The 23,541-nt window shown below is 46.7% G+C and overlaps 1 protein-coding gene across 7 annotated transcripts in view; it reads left to right on the top strand.

Annotated features, from left to right (window-relative positions):
* The window catches only part of LOC135912820 (retinol dehydrogenase 13-like), a 395,668-nt gene that overhangs the window by 177,938 nt on the left and 194,189 nt on the right, over positions 1–23,541 (top strand). The window contains exons 7-8 of one of the 7 annotated variants that reach the window (XR_010567788.1): positions 10,131–10,242; positions 14,176–14,366. The exons of 4 other annotated variants lie outside the window; for them this stretch is intronic. The gene's annotated coding sequence lies outside the window, so the exon portion shown is untranslated. Of the gene's footprint in view, positions 1–3,405; positions 3,526–10,130; positions 10,243–14,175; positions 14,367–23,541 lie in introns of those variants that run through there. 2 more of the 7 variants (XR_010567790.1, XR_010567789.2) reach the window with 2 other exon arrangements.

Here is a 23,541-nt window from a genome sequence, read left to right as displayed (position 1 = left end):
TTCTGACTAAATGAGCAATTTGGCCCACTTCAGGGCATCGCCGGATGTCTTGGTCATAAAAGAAGCATAGGAGCGGCGATTTTGTGCCGACTACCATCGATTGAATCAGATAACGAAAAAGGATGTGCACTCTCTCCCACAGATAAAAGATACTCTCGAATGCCCCCACGTATCGAAATGCTTTACTTCCATCGACCTCCGATGAGGTTATTGTCAGATTTCGGCTGATGAACTGGACCGTGAGAAGACTGGTTTTGCTACACCAGACGGCCTTTACCATTTTAAGGAGATGCCTTTCGGACTTTGTGATACCCTAGCTACTTTCGAAATAATGGTGGACTCTCCTTTGCGACTGTAAGTGGTCCACCTGCTTATGTTTTATGGACAATGTCCTATTTTCACATACGTTTGACAGTCAGCTCAGTCACTTGGCCAGCATTCTTGAAGTCTTTAGGGAGGCTGGCCTTTAACTGAACTGTTAGGGTCAATTTGGAAACCACGAAGTCAAAGTTTTTTGCCGACTAGTCAGTGCTGCCGGTATACATCATAATCCTGATAGGATTCACGCGGTTAAGAACTTTCCTCTACTCTGCTCAGCGAAAGATGTGCGCAACTTTGTGTGGCTTTGCTCCGACTCTCGTCGGTTTAATTCTTAAAAAGTTTGCGGAAATCACCCAGGACCTGACTGACCTTCTCAAGAAGGACAAAGCGTTCTTTTGGGGCCGTGAACAAGCTGACACCTTCTACACCCTCATCCGCTTGTTGACAAGGCCTCCAATATTAGGCCACTTTCATCCATCTGCACCGACTGAAGTTAGGACAGACGCCATTGGTCATGGCACAGGTTCTGTCCTCGCCTAACAACAAAATGCAGTTGAGCGTGTCATCGCCTAAGCCAGTCGCCCCCTGTCCCCTTAGAGCGGAATTTTTTATCACGGAGCGTGAGTGCCTCGCTCTGGTGCGAGCAGTGGCTAAATTTCTCCGTTACCTGTTTGGCCGCCGATTTTCTATGACTGACCACCACGCCCAGTAGTGGATATCGTGACTGAAAGACCCGACTGGAGGATATTGTCGTTGGGAACTCAGATTTCAGGGGTATTCTTTCACTGCGATTCGTCCGGCCGCTAACATCTGCACGCCGACTACCTGTCTAATCCTCCCGTCAGTCCTCCTGAAAATGACGAACAGAATACCGAGACTTGCATTCTTGCCATATTTTGCCTTCGAGATATTGTTACTGAGCGGCGAAAGGAAGACTATTCCTGGTCGATCATTGAGCGCTTGACTTAAGGACAATGAGATCGCTAGACCAGAATGTTTGTGCACCATGGCGACATTGTTTATCGACGCAACATCAGCTTTGATAGCGCAGATTCACGGCTAGTTCGCCCTCGTCATCTCCGTTTCACTGTTATAGATGAGATCCACGACGCATCTTCTGCCAGCCACGCTGGCACCTCCCGCACTGACGACAGAGTTCGAGGTCGCTTCTTCTGGCCAGATCTTTACCGCTCGGAGTGACGTCACGTCGCGGCATACGGCCCCTGCCAACATCGAAAGAAAGCATGTGCGCAACCTGCTAGACGCCTTCATCGAATAGATGTGCCCACAGAGCGTTTCTTCCGTGTCGGCATGGACCATCTTGGTCCCTACCCCACATCCATAAAAAGGAACAAATAGATAGCCGTTGCCACAGAATATACGATGCACTATGCCACTATACGTTCCCTGCCCACAAGCTGTGCTATAGATGTAGTAGACTTCTTAATTCAAGACTCGATTCTTTACAATGGCGTGGCAAGCCAGCTATTGACAGATCGTGGCTGTTACTTCTTGTCTCAAGTTGTCGAATACGTACTTCGTTCCAGCTCGACCAAATACGAGCTCGCGACCGCCTATCTTCACAAACGAACGAACTGGCTGAACGACGGAACCTTACAGAGATCAGGTCTGCGTACGTTTCAGCAGACCATTGAGATTGCGACAGCACTTTTTTCTACGTGAAATTTGTGTACAATTCGTCGCGTCATCTTAGAACGAGTTTCGTGCATTTCTACCTCGTGTTTGGTTGCATACCACTCTGCCTTTTCACACCTTGCTACCTTTAGTGTCGCGACCTACTCTGGAATACGCCAATAGGAATAGGACGGCTTGCCAAATTGCCTATGATCAACATGCAGAAGCTCAGGCGTCACAACGAACTCGCTATAACTGCCGCCACCGGAACCTTCAGTTCTCTCCAGGATATCTCGTTCTTCTGTGGACTGCAAGTCACCATGTGGGCCTGTCAGAAAAACTGTTGTCACGCAATACCGGTACCACCGTGTATTGCGGCGATTATATGACTGAAATTACGAAATCGCCTATCTTGAAGACATTGCGTCCTCGTCTCAGCTGTGCCAGCTCCGAAACTGACATTTTATACGTTTCGCGTGTAAAACCGTACTGTTCAACTAGTTTACCATCATTAGAACAAGCACCGGGACGGCGATCCAACCCGCGTAGGTTATGTTATGGCGCATTTCGACAGGACCGTGCCCGCAAGCTGGAGACGAAGAGGAAGCGATAGGCTGTCTTATGGAGCTGGGACTGCTGTACCAGCCTGCACAATCACCACCAACTTTTCTCCGTGTAAACATCGGTACATACATTTGTGCATGGGGCTTCGTCGTATATATATATATATATATGTATGTATATATATATATCTTCAGGAGCGGACATGTTACTGGTCTTTACCAAAGCCTCCCACATAACGCTGTTAGTAGTATCAGTACGTTTCGTTCCCAGAACGCCTACGTGAATGGCCACCAAGACCTTGTCACCTAGCGACACTGTTACTAGCAGACGTGAAACATGCGTGCATGCGCTGAAAGTGTGTATTTATGAGCAGTAAAATTTACACTACATATTTTTCATTCCTTTGCCGACGCGTTGCAGTGTCATATTTAGGCAGGTAAAAGCGAAAAAGCTGCTTTCATTATTGCTTTCAGTGACAGTGTTTTTTTTGTGACGCTTATGCCACTACTAAAGTTTTAATTTTTTGCAATATTATTTTTAGTATTCAAAAATTTTTGTCTGTAATAACTTTACTTTGTACAGTCGCATATCCACAATTATGCTATGACAGTGGTGCGTATCTCCTATCTACAAATGGTGTATTGGACATGAAAAAAGTAGTTAATTTCTGCTGCATAAGAAAACAAAACAGTCAAGTATTTTCAATACGTACATGTATCTCCCTAGGATAGTGCCTTGTCAGTGCAGTGCCGTCTCTTGTCCTTGGTTAAGACAAGACGGCAAAGAGCCTAAAGTTCGACCATTTATACTACCTGACTACCGGCGACAAACGATGGCAATTTTTTTCTTGTAACAATTTAAAATTAATATTTATTTTTATTGCAGAAACGTCGTTGAACTTTTCAGTAATAATCACGAGTCTCTACGGCTGGCACATGCCCTGGTATATAACCAAAAGTTCGTCGAAAACGGCTATTAAGACAATGATTTACTTTATGACAATGTTTCCTGCCGTACGTCAATGTTTCCTGCCGTACGTCAATGTTCCTACTATCATATACACTCAAAGGGCGTTATTTTCCAAGAGTAAGTGGAATGAACTGACACGGATGTTCAAGTATTTAGAACAGGTGCATTAAATTGTGTTGACAGAGACAACACCATTTCTCTGTGCTCAGTCGCTACTGAAAACCAAATGCGAACCACCTTGTTTAAAAATATTATGCGCAAACCATAGATAATGATTGTCAATGGAAACCAATAGCGCGAAGAAGCGCAAGAACGAGCGAGCAAGCAACAGCCCCTCCCCCTTCCCCACCACCAACTCTCCCTTGCCGCCCATCCCGGCAACTTGGTTCACTGAGACCATGGCTTCATGCCCTCGGTGCCCACCCCCGCCTTCCCGAAGTTTCATCAAGGCAGCCGGGAACAGCGAAGTGTTCCACTTGTGGATGTCCTTGCTGTGGCGTCAACACCATCAGAGTTCAGTGGAACGCTCGCCATTGCCTGCGATGATCTCCTATGGATTTTCCCACGCGGCATTGTGCTCGATGAGCTGACCACAGCCGGGATCATTCACTACAGCCGTGCGGCCGGCAGGACGTGCGACGAACCAGCGAGAGATAGCTACCCTCCTCCTCCGTGCGTTTCATTCCCATCACCCACTTGCTCTAGAGCACGGACGCTTCCATTCGCCTTCCCACAATGAACGAGCAAGGAACCTAACTAGCAACTACTAAATAATTTGATCTACTTTGACCTACTTTCAAAGAAGACTTGCATTTACTTGCAAAACGAAAATGTGGCCGCTTTCCACAAGGCTTTCTTTGTTTCGTGCTATGTTTGTTGTTGGTTTTGTTTTGTTTGTACGTCTTGTATGCTTTAAACAGAAATTCACAGCAAGTGTCTTCATCTGTGTTATCATGCACGGAGTTGTATTTGTAATGTAGCACGATGTATGTCGTAAGACGGCGAATAAAGGAGTGCGCTGACCCCGAAAACTGCAATGTACGGTTGACAAAACTTAAGATGGCAGAACAAATAGCTATCCACCAGCAATATTGCAGGTAAATTATATAATAAATACAGATAATGGAGCCACAATCTTTGTTACGAAGAAGGCCAAATCTATAGCAGCGATAAAGTAACAATAGAAATTATACAAACTAATTTTTAACATCCAGGGTGAGATGCCTACACTAGATGAAACTAAATAAATGCTTTAGATTTACTAGATGTATCATTGAGCAACAACCATTACCAGCTGAATGATTTCTGTGATGTTTCGCGTATTCGGCAGCTTGATTTTCGGGAACGGAATTCTTTATTACGTAGATGTATTTGCTCACTTTAAAATTTGTCTCTCCGGAATTTAATGACCATAGAGCTTTTGCCGGTGCAACGGTATGACTGTGCATTGTATTTCTGCAATAGTTGGTAGCGCAAAATCTTGCCCAAATCTGTACGCCAAGACAACAGATGGTTATAAAGAGCGTAAGAAAACTAAAAAGTATATTTAAGAAATTATTTTTATGTTACATGGCAAACTCCCAGATTCTTTATGAGGCTCACAGTAGTGGAGGAGTCTGGATAAATTGTGACCTCCTCGAGATTTTTAACGTGCACCCAATGCACCGCGTGCGAGGGTATTTGCATTTCGCACCTTCGAAATGCAGCCGCCTCGGTCGAGATTTGATTCCGCGACTTCTTCCGTAACAAGGCACCATCACTGCGGCTAAGCTGGGAGTAAACAATAAAATCTAAACAAACAAGCAATGTTGCGTAAATGTGCAAAACTACCGAATTCTGAGCTGAATTACGCAACTGAAGTGGTAAGGCCGGTGATGGGTGGGCAGCTGGCTAGACTTCGGTGTGATAACCACGGTAGTGCCGCTGTGTCCTTCATGAGGACAGCCAGGAACAGTACGCCCAACTTGTATTAACAGGGTTGCCCAGGGTGAAAATGAAGTGGCCATGCAATGGTCATATCATGCACGTGCCAGGATTTCTTACTGGGGGGGGGGGGGAGTGAGGACCAACCCAACGTCACTATTCTATGCATATGAGGGGGGGGGGAGGTACCTCTACTAGTACAAAGTGAGTAATGCCCGTCATTCGCCATAAAGATGCCTACACCCGCGAAAGAGGATTGAAATAAAGTTTATCTCACAGGTACGCCTGTGATATGCACATCTCCTTCACTTTGCTAACAAGGAACCACATCAAATGCACTCGCGCATGCAAGACGCGCAGGAAGAACACTGCCAAGAACAAGTACACAAGTGAAAGTGTAAAAATAATGATTTCTAGCATCGTTTTTAATGAACTCTGGAAGAATGATACAGAAATATTTATTTGGAGAATAATCACAGTTCTTTCTGATCCCTTGCTTACTCCTCTACCAAGTTAAGTGCGAAAACCGACTAGTGTTGTAATTTGGGAAGTTGCGTAACGATGCGTGGTCACCAGTCCCGTACGACAGGTTAGAGCGCAGAACACTGCGGTTCTAGACGTACTGTGCAAACCATGGAAGGTTGTAAAAACAACCATATGAGTACAGCAGTGAAGCGGATACGTCAGGCGGCTCGACTGATGACTGTAGCAGCCTCATTCAAAACACACGGAAATATTGTCCACTTTTAGAGACGTTTTCTCTACTTCATTTTTAAACAGAGAGATATTCATCCGTAAATATTTTCACAAACAAAGGCCCAATGTGTTTCGTTTCGCTTAGCCTTCATGTTTGGCTGTTGCCTGGGCTCTCTCCCTTAGTAGATTGATTAATTCCTCAACTCCTTGCGACTATTGTTTCCAGTTGCCAATATTGCACAAAAAGTGCTGTACAATTAGGGAAAATCCAGACGAAGCGATGGGTCACAGTCATGTTGCTCAATGATTTAACGGTTATTGCAGCATGTCATGATGGACGCTGTTTCGCTATATCTTATTTCCCACCTTATCTAACCCGCATCGGTGTTATATTGTTCCGAGGATATGCCAGCGTCGCGGCGAGCCGTCATTCGAGGAAATAATGAAGCAAAAGGAAAAGTTAAACAAAACTGGTGTTTTCTAAGGCCACAACTCATTCTACGAGAATGTACAGACCAGCTGACAACGAAACGAATTCCATTCCTGGTCCCTGGATCAGTCTAAACAAACGAGGTTGAACTAACGAAGCAATAGTGCAATGCGTGGTCTTTGAATAGATGGTGGCAACAGAACACAGCTCGACTTAATAGGGCGGGCAATATATCGATGAGAAAACTGGCCTTCACAGCCTAGGAGATGTCGATAACTACTGCCATCCAAAGGGAGTGAAAAAAAAATTGACGACCATTCCACACTGCGAAGATGGAATAGCAGCGAAAGTTGACGACAGTCAAAGCTCTCATGGGAAAAGCAAAGAACGTCACCTCCACCACGCGATGAGCAAGAAGATAGTGCAATATCGCGCCGACCAGCGGCAGCGGTGAAGCACGCCTTACGCACTCCCCCTACGTGGGCCGATCGCGACGGTAGTGAAATACCGGGCCCAGCCGCGGTGGACGTGAAACAGGAGTTAATCGCTTCCCATACGTGGGTGCATCCAGGAGATAGTACAGTGCCGGGCTGACCCGCGACGGACGTGAAGCGGGCGTTACGCGCTCCCCACATGTCAGTGCACCCCAAAAACAGTGCAATACCAGGCCCACCCACGGTGGAGGTGAAGCAGGCGGTAAGCACTCCCCATACGTGGGGGCATCCCGAAGGTGCTGCGATGCCGGGCGGACGCACGGCAGAGGTGAAGGAGGCGTTAAGCACTCCCCACATGTGGGCTGACCCTTAGTATAGTGCAATACTGGGCCCGCCCGCGATGGACGTGAAGGAGGCGTTAAGCGTTCTCCTGTACGTGTGTACATGCCGAAGGTACGGCAATGCCGGGTCGTGCCGCGGCGGAGTTGAAGCGGGCGTTAAGCGCTCCCCCTACGTGGGCCGGCCCCGAAGATAGTGCAATACCAGTCCTGCCCACGATGGAGGTGATGCAGGCGTTAAGCGTTCCCGATACGTGGGAGCATGACGATGGTACTGCAATGCCGGGTCTACCCGCGGCGGAGGTGAAGCATGCGTTAGGCGCTCCCCATACGTGGGCCGACCCCGAGTGCAATACCGGGTGCACACACAGCGGATATGAAACAGGCGTTAACCGATCCCCATACGTGGGTGCATGCCGAAGCCAGTGAAATGCCGGGCCGACCCGCGGCGGAGGTGATGCAGGGGTTAAGCGTTCCCGATACGTGGGATACTGCAATGCCGTGTCGACCGGCGGCAGAGGTGAAGCAGGCGTTAGGCGCTCCCAATACGTGGGCCGACCCCGAAGATAGTGCAATACCGGGCACAACCGCGGCGGATGTGACGCAGACATAAAGCGATCCCCATACGTAGGTGTATCCGAAGGCAGTGGAATGCAGGGCCCACCCGCGGTGGAGGTATAGCAGACGTTAAACGCTTCGCATACGTGGGTACATCCCGAAGGTTCTCCAATGCCGGGCCTTACCGCGGCGGAGATGAAGCAGGCGTTAAGTGCTCCCCGTGCGTGGGTGTATCCCGAAAGTAGTGCAATGCCGGACAGACCAGCGGCGGAGGTGAAGCAGCCGTTAAGCACTCCCTATAAGTGGGCCCATCCTGAAGATCCCGGACGCGCGCGTTACAAATACCCGAGCCAACAGAGGTATGGGCCATTGAACTGGGATCCTTTCTGCACTATCACCAGGATCGGCCAACACGATGATTTTTTATGTTGACGGACGCCGAAGAAACTACGGAAGGTTAGTAATATACAGCTTTCACTGTAAAACATAGCAGAATGTTAACGGGCGACTACGATTTCTCAACGCTTTAGGAATGTGTGTGATGAGTGCTGGCGTGGGCGGGGAGGGGGGTATGCAGCTTAATTTCGGGGCAGGAGCGGGTTCGTCCACCCCCCTTACTGGGTACGTGCCGCGTCCATATTTTTGTAAATGTATGAATAAATACACTTGCGTGTCGATGGCTCACATGCGCAACGTATGCTGTGCGGAGTTTTATGCAGTGGCGCACTACAGTTATGGGGCTTAAATGTGTTATGCCCGAAGCACAGAGTGGATGCGCCGCAAAAGCTAGCTCCGTATTGTGAAGTGATAATGCGAGCACTTTCTCGGTATCGACATGTAGTGGTATCTTATTGCATCATAATATTCTCTAGCTAATTCTGAGCTTTGGACGCTCCGTACTGACAGCACCTGATATATTGAAAGCAGCAGCAGTTTTTGTGACGAAGCTTCCAGTTAGCCATCCGTGAAGGCCAGCACACAAACAAACCACTGACGATCCTAGCGGATTCCGAGCAGGCCTGCCGCAACTTCCTACTGGGAAGAATTGGAAGACCAGCTGCAGAAGTCCTAGCCCAAGTATTCAAAGATGGCCCTGAGGGCATTACAACGCAAACCATAATCTGGACACCGGGACACACTGACATGAAGGGCAACCTGCAGGCCGACAGAGCAGGTCGAGGATTCGTGCATAGCCGAACACTCATCACGCCGGCTGCAGAAGCCCGGGCCCTTTCGACCTCGAGTATTCAGCTACCGTGAACTACCATGGAAGGCGTCGCTTGCGATATTCACCCCATCGAAATCTAAAGACAGAGGATGCCGCTGCCTAGCGCAGGCTCGAGACGGGCACACGAACCACACATATTACATCGCATTCACCTCACAGCCTACACGAACGAATGCCCGTGGTGCGGGGTCACACCAACCCCATACGACATTACTTGGGAGTGCACGCTACACAATATAGAATGCCCAAACATAAACACCCCGAGGGAGCAATGGGAGGCACTGCTCTCCAACTCGGCCCTCGGCGACCAGCTCACGTTGATACAGAAAGCTGAGAAAATGGCAAGAGCCGGCGGAGCCCTGGACTAGGGGCCCCGACCATTAGCGATTCTTCTGATTATTCTTTTAACAAAGTTTTATCTATCTATCTATCTATCTATCTATCTATCTATCTATCTATCTATCTATCTATCTATCTATCTATCTATCTATCTATCTATCTATCTATCTATCTATCTATCTATCTATCTATCTATCTATCTATCTATCTATCTATCTATCTATCTATCTATCTATCTATCTATCTATCTATCTAGTGGCTTGGAGACGAGGGAGAACTTCCGTAGTTGTGCTTGCATGCCTGTAGAAAATCCATTTTATTTGTATAGCTTCCCGGTACAGTAGCACTTGCACTGTAAGGGGACAATATTTCGGAGTACGCATTTTTTTCACCATGAACCAACTGGTCCGAAAGATACTAGGCTCCTATAACTTATGTCACACTTTTCACCTTTTTTAATAAATGTTCAATGAATTTGAAGGTTTCTGCTCTACTGCTAAAGCTTTCCAATTAATCACTTGGGAATGACTGCAGCATGCATTAACCTTCACGCGTTCGCAAAATTTGGATTTATGGTTGAGCACTTCTTGATGTTTTGAAAATATTTGGCAAATATTTGGTTCGTAGATGCACAAGAATCGTGAATCTACATAATGTGTGACACATTGCGAATCTTCTGCATGGTATCTCTACAGGAATGAAAGCAGATGCCGCATCAGCACTGCAGAGGAAAATAATTTTATTATTTCTCCTGCCAAAGTGTGGAGCATTCATACAGCGTGACAGCCATGCCATTGCTGAAAGGAGGTGCGTTTGTTGCCAGTATTACACGCTGCGTATGCCAGAGCGTAGCGTTTTCCGCCTTTTTAAGAAACAGTATCGATATACAAGCACTACGCTACAGGCATTCAGCATGATTCAAAAACACACTCTTTCAGACATTCGATGCATCAAATATGAAACAAAAAATAAAAATTAATTCACCTTGACTTAGACTAAGAAGTTTGACGACATTAAAGTTTCTTCATAAATAAGCTGTGTTCTCTGAATATTATTTGGCAGCCCTTACTTATTAGACCCGAGAACGAACTACAGGGGCGCTGCGAGCGCCGCTCGCGTGACGTCAGGGCAAGGACTCGCGCCTGTCGTCTGCTACAGTTCGGGCGGTGTCCGGGCGCGTTCTGCGGTGTTTTCGTTTGCTCGCCCTCGTTCTCTCTGCTTGTGTACTTATGGCGGCCGTCTCAAGTATATATTTTTACGACGTCTTCATTCGCGAAAGTTTATTCAAAGAGCTTATTTCTTAGACGACAATGCAGCTCTCGAAGGCAACGCTACAGTGCCAGCCGAAGGAGCGCAGAACAGCTCATTGCGGGTTTTTCAATCGACAACTGCTAACTTATAGAAAATAAGAATCCAGTTATGATACCATACCTGCCGCGGTGCAACGAGTATGTCACAGACGCTGGCTATATATGACTTCTACAACAGTTACAATCCGCTAAAACTGGTTTGTTCACGACGAGTAGTTCATGGCGAATTTTTGACTTTCTTCAGAGAAGCGCTCGGCAGTAACACAAGGACTTAACTAATACTGCAGTTAGGTTCTACAAGCACAACTTGCTTCTTTGACTGCTTATTAAAATTAGGTGCTTCTCCACATGTTTATTTTAAGCGGCGGTAATTTGAAGCAAAGCTAATGAAGGCTTACGTCTATTTACAGAATACAAAATGTAATGTACCAATATATATTCCCTTTTCTGTGCTACACGTTCAACTCGCTTGAGAAATTTACTGGTGCTTGTTCCTTGAGGAATATACGTGACGAATTTGTTTGGTGAACTGACACAGGCTGCTCGGCCCAAATTTTTTAGAGAAATTTGCCTTTTGGGCCGTATGGCTGCAGCCAGAAAGAAGTCAAAGCGTCAATCATTAGTAGTATGGGACATATTGAAGATATAATTCCCCTGTGAAGGGTCAAAAATCAAGTGAATATATATGTAAGTCTTGTGGTGTTTTCTTTATGAATGTTTGCGATTGGATTGGAGCAAACTTTATTTTGCCTGCAGTTGGGCGAGGTCCTCTATTATGTACCGAACAAGCGAATAGTTCTCCGTTTGCATAATTAAACAACGCTGGATCAAAACATGGTGAGACAGAAAGTGCTTGAATTTTCCTTTTTTAGGCAATCTAAGCTGCGCTGTAGCTGAGGAGGGGTGAAACATGCGCTGTAGTAGCTCGAATATTTTAGCCATTCCGATTGGAGCTGTAAAAATGCTTTATGGTTTCAATTCGAAATTGTAGTGAACTGATGATTTTCACGAACAAAGCGTGCCTCGCCATACTGACAGTTGCTTGCTACCTTTTCGTGCTACCGTTGCGTGATGGGTTTGCCATATTGTCGATAAAGGCTACTGAGCGCCACTATGAAATATTTCATCGCTTGCAATTGATTGGATCTCAATTTTAACAACGAAAATTTTCTTTCAGGTGATTGCTACTACGGTATTTGTGAATTAACTATGTAAATACTCTACGTGACACGCCGCCGTGTTAGCAGCCATGAGGGTTTCGTTTTTTGGAGGCCTGTTTCAGGGAGGGGTGAAACTAGCAGCAAACTTTTTCGTAAAAAATGGGCGCCTAACTATTTCTTTTACGCATTATTAAATGGCCATATTCGGCTAGAACAACTCCCCAGAGTAATAAGAATCATGATGACAGCTTCGCTGGGCAATGTCTTTCTAACATGGATAACATCCTGACGCCAATTACCAAGAAGTTTCTTTCATGTAAAATGCAATGTCTCTCATAGCTAAATACTAACGGAATATTAAGTGTTTAGCCAAGCATCGTACACAACTTCGCGTATTCAATTTCCAGACATTCTTTTTACGCAAAATTTATGGATAGAGACGGCGCATATATGCATTGTAAAACCAGTAGCCCCGTCCAACGCTACATAGCTTGCGATATCCAAGCCCGAAATTTTATTGACTCACATGCTTTAGAAGAAGCAACTGTGGTTCAGGCATGGCAGCAGAAAGAAGCCCACATACCCTTCAATAAGTGCGGCTCGAGCCACCTATACCTCAAGCATACACGAAGGAAACGAGCGCGCGCGGCCGCCGAGCAAGACGGAGCGAGCGGCGTCCTGGCCGTGACGTCACACGCGAGAGGGCGCCACTCCTAATTCTCGCCGCTAATAGGATACTGTTTTCTCAACAATGAAACGAATAACTGGTATTCAGTTTTATTATCGCCAAAAAAGACTTGGCAACACCTGTAGATTTTTCTAGTGATATGACGTCAACACAAATGATAGTGCTACCCCTAAATAACTTAACTGACAATTAACACTTTCACCTTTTGATGCTATGTTTTTAGAGCCACCAACTTAAGTGCCCACAATTACTAGCTGAAGCGAAAGACTAGGTTCATGCTATGCCGCAATATCTTAGAGGTATTGCAACCTCTTTAAGTAAATGTGTGACTTTGCCGCATGCACCGCTAGCAAATGTTATAGGCCGACGCTTATCACATGTACAGGTGAGTGTGAATACACTGAAGAAGAGGGAAAAACGGGCGACTTGGCTAAAGCTTACAGCGCAGAGAAGAGGAAGCCTCATTTGTTGTCTTATTCGAGCTGGTAGTTCTAAGCACAGGAGTACGGTTTTTCACTCACGCGAAATGGCCGGATAGAGGCGTGACAAGCTCCGTGTCCCGTATCTCCTTGCATGGGCATGCAGCTTAATAAAAAGCTTGTGTGACGCAATAGTTTACAAGAACCTTCACATAAAGCTGCTGGAAAAACGAATAACTACTATTTATTTCATAGAAAGTGGCCATTGCTGAGATCAGTTCACATATCAGTGAATTGTGTTCACATAACAGTGAAAGTTCACAGAAAGTTACCATACAATGCCCACAATCACCTTCAGTTTTGATGGAATCAGGAAATGCATTGATTACTTAAAGCTGTCGTCTTCACCTGGCATCGATGGTATTATTTCCAAAGTCTTAAAAATACTAAATATGTTACAAGCGAGATGTTATGTCACATTTTTCAGCAACCTTTATCATCAGGAGTGGTCGAAAAACGTCCAGGACTGCTGAGAGGCGCTCGAGGTGCGTAGCGAACGTTGGGGAGAATACGATAACGTCGTCCAGGTAGCACAGGCACGTGGACCATTTGAAACCGTGAAGAAGGGAGTCCATCATGCGTTCAAAAGTGGCAGGGGCGTTACATAGACCGAACGGCATCACTTTGAATTGATAAAGAACGTCGGGTGTTACAAAGGCAGTCTTCTCGCGGTCAAGATCGTCCACGGCAATCTGCCAACAGCCGGAGCGAAGGTCAATAGAGGAGAAATAGCGCGCACCGTGGAGGCAGTCAAGGGCGTCATCAATCAGAGGTAGGGGATACACGTCCTTTTTGCTAACCCTGTTAAAGCGCCGATATTCCACGCAAAAGCACCATAGCCATCCTTCTTTTTTAGCAGCACAACAGGTGACTAGGTGACATAAGCTTGAATACGCATGCTCTGTTTAGGACCCACACCAAACCGCTCTTTCTAACACTTTAGAAGCAGCTCAGAATCGTGCAGCTCGCGATATTTATTCTGGTTATTCTTGCCACACTAGTGTCTCTCAGCTAAAATTAAAAGCAGGAATTTCCAATCTAGATATAAGGCGTCACGTTTTCATACTGCGTCTTTATCACAAATTTTATTATTGTGCTCCTAGTACTTCAGCCATCATACCAGCACACCGTCAGTCTTGCCGATTACGTCATGAAAAATATGTGTATTCTACGAATGCCCGGACCACTGCGCACCTGCTTTCTCTCTTTGTGAAGACTGCCCAGGACTGGAATGACCTTTCCGCCGATCCCGTGCACCACTCCAATCCACATCACTTCAAGGCTGCCATTGAGTCCATATTCCACTGAAGTGGTCACCCATGCCTCATGTAATACCCCACACTGGGGCTTTTGAGGTAATAAATAAATAAATAAATAAATAAATAAATAAATAAATAAATAAATAAATAAATAAATAAATAAATTATAACAACCACGAAGTTGTTAGAACACAGCCTTTCGAATCAGTAGACGTGGAGGAGAAAGAAAAATGGGAATTCTTTACGAACTTTTATTTGTGATATATCTGTATCAAGTTTCGATGCCGATGAATGCTTCCGCGCGCATTGTAGGAAGCGTACCTTCAAGTCTGCGCGGTCTGCACGCTTGTTTTTGCCCGGACAAGACACATCTTACAAGTACGCACACGCAGCGCCATGGGACAAGCGTGCTTGCCAGTACTGCTGTAAGAAGCGCAGGAGCGACTTTGTGTTTTATCTGGGAGGTGGTGTTAGAGCCAGATGCTTTCGTAAAATATACTATCTTTGATTTTCGAAGCTGTGCACCTTTGTTGTTGAAGAGGGAATATTTATTATTGTATGATATCATATTACCCATGTCGCGACGCGACGACCTGCCGTAAGACATATTTTAATAGATACCACTGCTGGTGTTGGTCAACCAGATTTTTTTTCCGTCTGTGTAAATGTTTATGGGAAGCAACTAGAACTGATAGGAACGCGATCATTCTGCGAAAGCACGGGCTGTCATACAAGCTTTGAAAAAATTTGAAATTTGACCGCTAAACAGCATTCTTTTCTGTTGGTCGACTGAAATAAGACACTTTATTTTATCATACACAATGAATAATTTGCGTAAAACAAAAAACATAAACAGCTATGCTTGCAATAGTCCTAGGATACGCACAAGGGTGGTACTCTACTCCTCGAGTGGCTTCGTGAACGCTCTAAAAAAATACACCTCTGCCTTAGACATAGGCGCGAGTGGATTGACGATCGCGTATGGAATAGAGTCCACATTCCTCAGCCTCTTTGTATGCCGCCAGCAGTTGCCACCACGTCGCTGTACAGCAAGATAGCTCGTAGCAGGGCTCTGCGCCAACCAGCCAACGGAGACAAAGCGCTGACTGAAACGCTCATTGCTGTCGTTTTACAGGGACACACCATCTGTTTGCCAATGGAGTCAGGGAGTTTCACCCACTCTCTCCGTAACCACTGATGACACTATCAGCGGTTAAGAACCACCCACCAGTGCACAATTCAAGATTTGACTCCTTATGCACTTATTAGGTGTACAGTTGTTTTGAATATCAGCTGCAACACGGTGATCAGGGTGGAAGAAGCTCCAAGTCAGAACGGCGGGGCCGACATGCCAGAAGTTTACATAATAAATGCCATTTTTTGGAACCGCGCCCATTTCTCAGATGCTTAGTATGCCCCCGCCACCGTGTAATCTTGGAGCCGCTTCCACCAGGAACACCGTGTTGGAGCTAATAATTAACACAACTGTGCAAACGCATTGACTGGTTCATCAATAAAGGGCTTCATTAATTTTGAGTTCAATGTAGTGCGATTTGTGTTACCTGTATATTCCTCACAGGAAAACTTCGCCACAATTTTCTGCATGGTAAGTGAACGAGCGTTCACGACTGTACATCTTAGTACTGCAGGCAACATGCCACATTGCGATGTGGCAGAATATATAGATTACTAGTCGGCGTGATTCTTGAAGTCCCCATCTTTTGCTGCCGCGTGATACTTTAACGGCAACGCAAAGTCAGAGCTACAACCTATAGACGGGCCAGTCATTGGCACAAGGCTCTTGACCGTGAATAACTAGAGAGAAAGCGTTCGGGCACGCATGTGACATTTCTAGATCTTCTACGATATGGCAAAGTGCAGTAGTAACGCGACAGCCGAAGTGATTGTTAGTTTGTCAGAGTGCAGAGAGGACGTTTTAAAAAGTGTGCTGACGTGTAGAGCACTGCTTCATGCTTCTCGACATATATTTTTGACGACATTGAAGAAAGCGCCCGACATTTCATATTCCATCTAGTAAACGTTGGGTTGTCTCTAATGGAGCACGTTCTACCTCGTTATATTAAGCAATAATTTCACACATATACTCTCTATAGTTAAGTGCGAATCTTTTAAAAATGCCCATCAAGCAGCATAGCAAGACAAGCATGCGGAAAAGGCATTGATGATGGTAGAAAGCTGAACAAAATATTCGGAATCTCATTGGAGTTCAGAGGTAAAATTCTAATAGGTCCACCATGGTCAGAAATCACAGATTTCAAACATGTCTTTCCAGCAATCATTTAAACGTCAGTGAAATAAACTGGTTCAATATTATAGGAACCTTCTATTAAAGCCCTCCTGACGTAACTTATCGTAATGAAAGGGCACTCGTTCGGTTTCCTTCGGAGCGTTTAGAACAGCTGTTGTTTAGATCAAGTTAAGCCTGTGCTTGTAGTTCCGATGCATTTATGACTAGGGGTGAGTATCAGACGTGGCTGGTGGAGCTTATCCGCAAATTCAAAGCAATGTGGGTGTCGCGAACGTTTGGTTTAAACTGGCCCTACTTATGACTTCACGGTTGCCTCTTGAGTCTGTCGGCAGTTATATGCACATAAGTGCTCTTATTGCCAAAAACATGTCGAAATACTCTCTACTCAATATTTTCGTCTTCTCCTTATAATGATGACGCGTGGGATCCTGTCATTCGGCGGTATGCTTCGCTAGTGCCTTCTTTGCGCGCAACGCTGGCATGCACATCCAGCTGGACGCGCGGCGCTCATGAATGCACATTCCCCCTCTTCTCCACCCCCCCCCCTCCACAAAAAAAAAATAAAGCTGTAGAATGGTAAGGCACTTTCGTTCCCCGAAGTGCAGGGCCAAGAGCTACTTGAATCTGGTTGAGTGGGTGCGGCAATATCAAAGCTATTGTTTCGCACGAAAAGCGAAGCATTCATAACGATAGCAAAGCATTTCAAAAACGACAAATTGTGAGGATTGTAGTTTTACTGACGGTAACAATTTTCGCCACCATTCGCTTACTGACTTATTTTCTGGCACGTGGTAGCTTTTACAAGGAGATAGGAACATATCTCAATGACCACGAACACCGACTGTGAAAATGCTGTACTCATTAATAGCATCCGAATCGCGAACGCATGATTCATCCTGCTTCTCGCTTCGCAGTGCCTTCAAAACGTAAAATTACCCCACGTTTCCCTCTAAGCGACTGGAAACGCAGCGTGTATGAAGCCACCAGCTGTCTCGGTTGAGCCTGAGCCGCCGCAGCTTACCTCCAAGATACTGCGCGGGGGCCACATGAGCACTCACTCGCTTTCCTTGTCTAGAGCGAAATTGATCCGTCACCTGAAACATTGGACGTGTGTAAATGCTGCACGCATCAAGTTACCATCAGTCTAAGCCCACTCCCGCACGCTTTCTCTCGCACCCATAGAATACGGCAGGGCACCATATGACCTCATAGCACTAGGAATTCTAGCCTTTTACAGCCCCGCTGCATGAGCGCAGCCACCATTTATCAGGCGACCAAGCCGCCGTTCAAGGTATTGTGGATTCCATTTCCCGGTAGCGAAATAACCTGAAAAAAGCACTGTTTTAGTGATCTGGGCAAATTATTATTCGCAGTGATGCAACAATTTCTACTACAAGCTCAGCGTTAGCGCTGGTGACACGGGGCCATTTAGGGTCAAAGCCGCGAGCCAATAATCCATACTGCGACGAAGCGATACGCTCCTATGCGTACTTCATTTAATGCGACTAGCATTCATAGAGTACATCATGCACTTTTTGGGGGCAGCTTATCTCTCTGTGTCTCTATTTGCCTGTCAAGATCGGTAACTCGGTAGCCCATGGTTAAGAGGGCAGCACATGGGGTGCGGGGGGGAGGTGACTGGGTTCGATACCAGCAATCTATAAAACTTAGCACATTTGTTATGTGACACTGGGTATGTGGGGCTGTTGGATGCGGCTTTTATCATGCGAACTTGGCAACTGTCTACAATGTGAAAATGGGTATGCGCTAACTTGAACAAAACCTCGTGGACCTGTACTTGTGTTACTAGGTATGTGAAATAGCGTATGAGCCGCGGTTCAGTGAACTTATCTGACGTCATCGTGGGTTTACTGGACATCTGAAGCTTTTTCGTGAACCTCACTGGTACCAGCTTGAGTCAGTCGGTATATGTTAATGAGTGTGTGCTATTATTCAATGAACTTCTTCATTACTATCTTGGGTCACTGGCTAATAGACGCCGTTTCATGAAAAAAAAGATACCTTTACGTTCTGCAAGTTTTCGGTGCAAAGAAACCCCAATAATATAAGGAATGATCATTTTATTAAGACATAAATAATTTGGACACTCCAGGCGGATTTCCGCAGTTATTTCAGTTGGAGTCGCCGTGGTGTCCCGTACAATGTCCATGTGATTAAACCACGGGCGCCCGATGTTAGATGTAGGTGAAACTGAAAGCGTGCGAGAGTGAAAGGAGAGGGATGGTAGCTCGATCTCCTGCACAAGGACAGGTGGCAGGTAGGAATCGCGCTATCTTCCGTCACGCGCAGCGCAGCAAGGGCGAGGATTCGTTCAACTCCGGCGACGTCAGCAGAAGGCGCGGCTGAGCGCGTTCGCACAAGCCCTATCTTGAAAGGGATCTGCAGAGCATACAATGTTGAGGACTTCGAGGGCTGATGTGTTGGTAAACATTGTGCTGTGGAGCTGCAGCAGGAAAGACAATTCACTCGTTACTGCTGCTGCTCTATCTCGCGCGAGCTTTCTAACAGCGAGTGGCTGCGGCGGTCAAGTGAGACATGTTCATGTTTCCCTGAGCATGCGTGGCAACGTGCTAATTTCGTTTGGAATGCCTCTTGTAACCGCGCAAACGACAACGGACGAGGTCGTTTGCGCGGTTACAAGACTATTCTGGCAGGACTCTGCGTCTCCCAGCCGTCACAGACGAAACCTTCAGGGAAAAGACATTACCCTTGTTTGTGTGGGCCATACCATCTGTTAACCAGTGGGGTCAGGGACTTTCACCCACTCTCTCAGAAACCAATGATGACGCGATCACCGGTTAAGAACCAGCCACCAGTGCACAACTCATGAACTGACTAATTATGTATTTATTAGGTCTACAGTTGGTTTGAGTATGAGCTGCCGTACGGTGATCGTGGTATTAGAAGCTGGAACTCTGCATGGCGGGGCCTACATGCCAGACATTTGTTTATGAAATACAATTTATTGGAACCGCGTTTAGTTCTCAAATATTGTGTATGTCCACGTGGCAGTGCAGTCTTGCAACCCCTTCCACCGTGAACATCCGGTCGCAGCTATGAATGAACACGACTGCACAAGTCCACAGACTGATAGAACAATTAGATATAATTTCAAAGTAATGCTATTTGTGTTACATCTACAGTCATCGTAGATAACGTTCGCCACGATTTTTTGCATTGTAAGCGAGCAAACGTTCACGACTGTACATCTTAGTGCAGGCGACAGGCAACCATGCGATATGGCGCAATGAATCTATGACGTTATGATGTTATTCTCGAAGTCCCCATCTTCTGCTGCTGCGTGATACTTTAACGGCAACGCAAAGTCAGAGCGACAACCTATAGACAGGCCAGTCAATGGCAGAAGGCTCTTGACCATGAATAACTAGCGAGAAAACGTTCGCGTACGCATGTGACATTTCTAGATCTTCTGCGATATGGCAAAGTGCAGTTGTAAGGCGACAGCAGACGTGGTTGTTAGTTTGTCAGAGTGCAGAGAGAACCTTTTAAAGAGTGTGCTGATCTGTAGAGCACTGCGTCATGCTTCTGACATTTAATAAAGCGCTCGACATTTCAGATCCCATCAAATAAACGTTGGGTTGTCTCTGAAGGTGCACGTTCTAGCTCATTATATTAGAGAAACATTTCACACATGTAGTCTCCCTGGTTGAACACGAATCGTTTCTTTTAAAAATGCCACCAAGCAGGATAGAAAGAGGAGCCCACGGAAACAAAGAATTCCGAATCTCTTGGAGTTAAGAGCTAAAATCCTAATGTGTCCACCAAGGACAGAAATCGCAGATTTCAAACAAGTCGTTCCAGCAACCATTTAGATGTCAGAGAAATAAACTGGTTCAACATTGTAGGGCACTTCTTTTCATGTTTTTCCTGAACACGTAAATGCAATTGTGAGGGCGCTCACTGGGTTTCCTTCGGCGCGTTCACAACAGCCGTCATTTGGGGAAAGTTAAACATGCGCTTCTTGTTCCGAGGCATTTCTGTCTGTTGGGGTCGGTGTCGCACGTGGCACGAGAAACTTATGGATAGCAAATTCGAGGCAATGCGGATTTCCAGGAAGATTGCTGTAACTGGTCTTACTTGTGACTTCAGGGTTGCCTGTTGAGCCATTTGGCGCTTATGTGCATGTAGGCGGTTTTATTGTCATTAACGTGTCCTCACATACACTCTTAAATAATTTGCACGCCTAAGGGTTCTTTAGTTTTTTAACTAACCCCTAGCAAACTTGATAAAGTTGATAAACGGCTAAAAAACGGCTAAAAGTCTAAAACGCGAGATCGGGTGACTTGACGCGCCATGTGAGTGCGATCGATGACTTCACGAGCGTACTCAGTTGCAACACGAGGCCCAAATGGAAAGATGGTGTCGAACGGCAATGAGGGGTCGCGACCACACAAGAGATAAAAGGGCGAATATTCTGCGCAGTCATGTCGGGAAGAGTTATGCGCGAACGTCACGTAAGGTAGCGTGGCGTCCCACTCGCGGTGATCGTTGGAGACATACATCGACAGCATCTCTGTGATTATTTCGGTTGAGACGTTCGGTAAGACCGTTCGTTTGTAGGTGGTAGCTGGTGGACAGCTTTTGCTCGGTGGCACAAGAGCTCCGGAGGTCGTTGACAACTCGATATAAGAACGAGCGGCCGGGGTCTGTAAGTAACTGTCGAGGTGCACCGTGGTGGACAAAGACGTCGTGGAGCGGAAAAACAGCGACGTCTGTTGCGCAACTAGACGTCAACGCCTTTCCTATCGCATAGGGTGTCGCGTAGCATGTCGCGTAATCAGTAGCGACGGCGATCAACTTGTTCCCTCTAGTGGTCATCGGAAAAGAGCCAAGCATGTCAAGGCCTACACGAAAGAATGGTCCAGAGGGAACTTCAATTGCATGGAGTCATCCGACAGGTGCCAGGGGAGGCTTTTTCCTGTGTTGACAGAACTCGCAATTTGCGACTTAACGACGCACAGACCGGTAGAGACCCGGCAAGAAGAACAGGCGTCGTACGCGGTCATGTGTACGCAAAACTCCAAGGTGTCCCACCGTCTGCCCAACGTGAAGTTGTGCGATAACGACGGATCGCAGATGACGAGGAAGAACAAGGAGCAACTCAGGGCCATCAGGGTTGATATTGTGGCGGTAGAGGATGCTGTATTGCAGCACGAAGATGCGGCACGTGCCGTTGGTTCGGCCAGATTGCACTCCGGCGTTGATGCGTCGCCTTGTTGTTCAGGGCGCATGTCGGTCATGTCAGTCAAAGCCATCACGCTGGTCACCGGATCACACGCAACAGAATCGCGACGGTCCATGAGGTGACGCAAGAGGCAGCCAGCGTCCTTGTGGAGGCGTCCAGTCTTGTGATGGACAATAAATAAAAATTCCTGAACTTTCCGCAATCGTGCTCCAAATGCGGTCACGCGTACTGCTCCTTCGACCACATGCTCTGGCTGTGCCCGTACAACGCGGGCTCCGACTTTCATAACAAGTCCAAGTGGCACGCCTTGCTGAAGAGCTCGGATTTCTCAAAACAACTACAGGCCGTCCAGAGTGCCCGCGACGTCGCGGAGAGTCACCATCTCCCTGTACCGTCGTGGGCGGAGCCACCAACTTGATCGGGGAGCCTTCGGTTCCCCCCAATCAAGTTCCTCAGGGCACTCATAAAGTTCTTCTCACTGTCACTGAAGCCGCAAATCCCACCGACTCCGCTCGCGAATTTTGAGCGTACAACGAAAAGAAGCATACCACTGGATCCGCGAAGCGACGGCGAATCGACTGGCACCAAGATTCGAAATGGGGCTCGTATTTTCCCAATTTTAGGGAACCTTTCCTGCTCCTAGACGCCAACTTGAGCTTAGCGCAGCTAAGCTTAGCAAGGAGTAGGGCCTCTGTTGGGCCTAGTAAGCCCACCAGCCCACAGGTATGGCGGATACAAACATGAAAGATGAAGATTTCGCTGAAAATGAAGGAAACAATGCTCAGGACGACTTCGGCTGGCAAGTAGTGGCTTGCCGAAGATAACGAGCTAGCACAGGGGCTGTGGATGAGAAGAGCACATTGCCACGTATTCAGCGAGAGCATGACATCAAGGAAACCGCCACTGGTGGAATGGTTAAGAATCGGATTATCGAAGCTTCCAGGATGCCTCAACTGCCTGAGGAGCACTGAAAGACTATTATACGTCCTCGAGGAGGGCTAAATTTGAAGAAGGTGAGCACCACCACGATCGGTTCGGTGGTCATCGAGGCGTTCGGCCTAACGGAAGAGGAGGTCCGTGAAAATGTTGTCTGCCCAAGCTTCACTCAAAATATCATCGTAGTCAGCACACCTAAGCCTGAACACGCTGCGAAGTACGTTCGAATCAAGTCTTTCAAGATTATAGAAGCGGAATAGGAGGTTAATGCATATGAAACGGCACCACATGCCATATGCAAAGGCGTCATCCGAAGAGTGGACATCGGAGACTCCTAAGCTATGACAACAAGAAGTATCGTGCATGACTTAAACCCGCTTGCGCTGGCTGCTAAGCGAATCAAGACGTCGGGATCAGTTTTCGATGAACTCAAAGTGCCCAATTTTGTCAGGTATGGATCCACACTAGTGAGATGCTACCTTTACAGGAAGCAATTCGACGTCTGCTTCACCTGCGGTAGGGTCGGGCAACGTTCTCACGTGTGTCCAACACCTGACTTTGTTCAGTGCAGGGGATGTGGAACTCGCAACCCAGGAGATGAACATGTGTGTGTACCTAGGTGTAAATTTTGTGAAGTCGATCACCCTACCGACGACAAGTTTTGTAAGCAAAGATTTCAAGTCCCTCACGTCGTACGACTACGTCGAAAAGAGCGCAGCAGGACTCGGTCATCAAGAAGAGCGCAGTCGGAGGCGCAACAGCTGGCGCCCAACCATTG

This window comes from Dermacentor albipictus, chromosome 8 (genome assembly GCF_038994185.2).
Source record: "Dermacentor albipictus isolate Rhodes 1998 colony chromosome 8, USDA_Dalb.pri_finalv2, whole genome shotgun sequence".
Classification (NCBI taxonomy): Eukaryota; Metazoa; Arthropoda; class Arachnida; order Ixodida; family Ixodidae; genus Dermacentor; species Dermacentor albipictus.
Note: the sequence above shows the minus strand (reverse complement) of the source record. Positions and strands in the feature narration are given on the sequence as shown.